At 43.0% G+C, this 3,163-nt stretch overlaps 1 protein-coding gene across 1 annotated transcript in view; it reads left to right on the plus strand.

Annotated features, from left to right (window-relative positions):
- Positions 1-3,163, plus strand: part of LOC106877745 (uncharacterized) — a 17,915-nt gene that overhangs the window by 1,903 nt on the left and 12,849 nt on the right. The window lies entirely within an intron of this gene.

Here is a 3,163-nt window from a genome sequence, read left to right on the forward strand (position 1 = left end):
CTTTAACACTACCCTTATAACTAATATTAAATAGTATTGTTTACTTAGCGTTCACTACACACTGAATTGTGGCAAGGTATGGACGGATTCCGGAGTACCAAGGAAATTATGTATAAATATATCAAATTAAGAATTCTACGAGGTATATTGCAATACAAAATACCAAACGGAACCTCACCTCTTATATCTCATCTTTCTTCCTCCTTTAACTTCTATGTGATATAATTCTTGGGAGAGAATACATTTGCGACTGAAGATAGCTTTATACTGTCTATTATACACTGATGTAACAACTATAAAGCTTGAAACATGTGTACCGCAGAATCCTTTGTGTTCTGTTTTTATTTCTACATTTACAATTTATTCATTCGCCCCGACCACGAGCTGGAATACACAGGTGCTTGCAATTATCAAGTATTACCTCTAACATTTACTTTACCTATATATATATATATATATATGTGTGTGTGTGGATAAATGTATATATACACGTACAGGTATATATATATATATATATATATGTATTATATATATTATATATACATGTATATATATGTTTCTATATGTATGTATATATATATTTATGTGTATATATATATATATATTCTATATATATGTATGTATGTATATCCCAGGGTCACACAGGCCCACTCCTCCCACACCGTCAGAATTGGCACTCTCAACATCGGCACACTGAAAGGTAGGTCTGGTGAGATTGTTGAGATGCTTGAACGGAGACGGGTAGATTTGTGCTGCATCCAAGAAGTAAGTTGGAGAGGAGGTTCTACGAGGTTCCTCACAGGCAAAGAACACAGATACAATATTTTCTGGGCAGGGAACACTGACGGAGTCGGGGGCATGGGAATACTCCTAGCAGAGAAATGGGTTGATAAGGTAATTGAGGTAGTCAGAATATGTGACAGAGTACTTAAGATTAGACTAGTGCTTCATCATAGGTTAGCTACCGTCATCTCGGCCTATGCCCCTCAATCGGGACTACTGGATGGGAAGAAAGACCAATTCTACTACACCCTTCTGCAAACTACCTCATTGACGAATGACGGGGACCTTCTCTTTGTGGCTGGTGATTTCAATGGTCATGTTGGACGTCATGCAGGGGGCTTCCATGGCATTCATGGAGGCTATGGCTTCAGTTCCTGCAATGAGGAGGGAACCAGACTGCTGGAGTTCTGTGATGCAAACGATCTTATGGTTTGCCATGCCAACTTCAGGAAACCTGCCTGTCAACTAGTCACCTACTGTTCTGGTAGACACTCTAGCCAAATTGACTACATCCACGCCAGAAATAGGGAAAGAGGGCGACTTATAGAATCCAAAACCTTCCCTGGCGAAGAATGTACCCCTTAACACAGATTAGTAGTTAGTGACTTCGGAATCAAGGCAGAAGTAGACCGGCTTGGAGGAGAAGGGTTTGGAAGCTTAAAGATCCTGAAAATGGACAGAGATTTAGAGACATACTACTTGAAGCATTTGACGAAATAGAAGGGGATATAGCATCATACAACGTGGACGACAACTGGAGGTTTCTACGCGACAACCTGCTGAGAGCCACCGACCAGATCTGTGGCTGATGTAAAGTCCTCTCGCGACCCATAGTAACATGGTGGTGGAACAATGTGGTTGACAGGGCTATTAGACAAAAGAAACAGGCTTGAAAGGACTGGAAGAACGGAGGTAGCAGGGAACTGTATCAGACTGCTGGAAGGGAAGCTAGGAGACAGGTTTACTTAGCCAGAGGGGAAGCAGATAAGAAAAAGTTTGCCAATGTTCTGTGCCGTGAGGACCAAAGACTTGAAGTATTTCGTGTTGCAAGACAGTGTGTGAGAGAGATGGTACACTTGCACTATATGAGGCTGCAAAGAAAGAGGTTTGGAGATGCCACTATGAAAGGTTGCTCAATAAAGAGAATGAATGGGAGAAAGAAAGTCTGCTGAATGTCGACCCAACAGAGGGACCAGCTATCCAAACTGACAGTACCATGGTAGATAAAGCAATTAAGACTATGAAGACAGGGAAAGCCCCCGGCCCATCAGGAATCACCGCAGAGATGCTCAAAATATCTGGTAGTGTCGGCTATAGCCTAGTCACCCATACTGTTAACCAGGTGCTACACGAAGGAGTCATACCCAATGACTGATGTAGCAGCACCATAGTCAACTGTTACAAAGGTAATGGTGACACTTTAGATACAAATAATTACAGAGGTATCAAGTTGTTAGATCAGGTAATGAAAGTCACTGAGAGGGTCATAGCCCGACTAATTAGGGAGCTAGTCAGTTTAGATGAGATGCAGTTTGGGTTCATGCCAGGGAAAAGCACCACTGATGCTATATTTCTGGTAAGACAGCTGCAGGAGAAATACCTAGCCAAGGATAAACCTCTGTACTTGGCTTTCGTTGATATGGAGAAAGCCTTTGACAGGATCCCCTGATCCCTCATCTGGTGGTCAATGAGGAAACTAGGGATAGAAGAATGGTTAGTGAGAGCTGTGTGAGCCATGTACAGGGACGCTGTCAGTAAGGTGAGGGTTGGCAATGAGTACAATGAAGAATTCTGGGTAGAGGTAGGGGTCCACCAAGGTTCTGTCCTCAGCTTCCTCCTATTTATCATAGTCCTCCAGGCGATAACAGAGGTATTCAAGACAGGATGCCCCTGGGAGCTGCTCTACGCTGATGACCTTGCACTAATTGCTGAGTCACTATCAGAACTAGAGAAGTTTCAGGTGTGGAAGCAGGGACTAGAATTGAAGGGCCTTAGAGTCAACCTAGCTAAAACCAAAGTCCTAATAAGTAGAAAGGTAGACAAAACACAAACCCCTTCAGGTAAATGGCCCTGCTCGATCGGTACAAAAGGTGTATGTGGCAGATGTTCAGGTGCAATAAACACTGAAAATGTGCAGAAAACAACTTCTGTCACATTCCAGGGAGAAAAACTGGACGTAGTTGATAGCTTCCGATATCTGGGTGACCAAGTTAGTAATGGGGGTGGGTGCGCTGAAAGTGTAGCTGCTAGAATAAGAATAGCCTGGGCAAAGTTCAGAGAGCTCTTACCTCTGCTGGTCACAAAGGGCCTCTCACTCAGAGTAAAAGGCAGACTGTATGACGCATGTGTACGAACAGCCATGCTACATGACAGTGAAACA

The sequence above is a fragment of the Octopus bimaculoides genome, chromosome 3 (genome assembly GCF_001194135.2).
Source record: "Octopus bimaculoides isolate UCB-OBI-ISO-001 chromosome 3, ASM119413v2, whole genome shotgun sequence".
Lineage (NCBI taxonomy): Eukaryota > Metazoa > Mollusca > Cephalopoda > Octopoda > Octopodidae > Octopus > Octopus bimaculoides.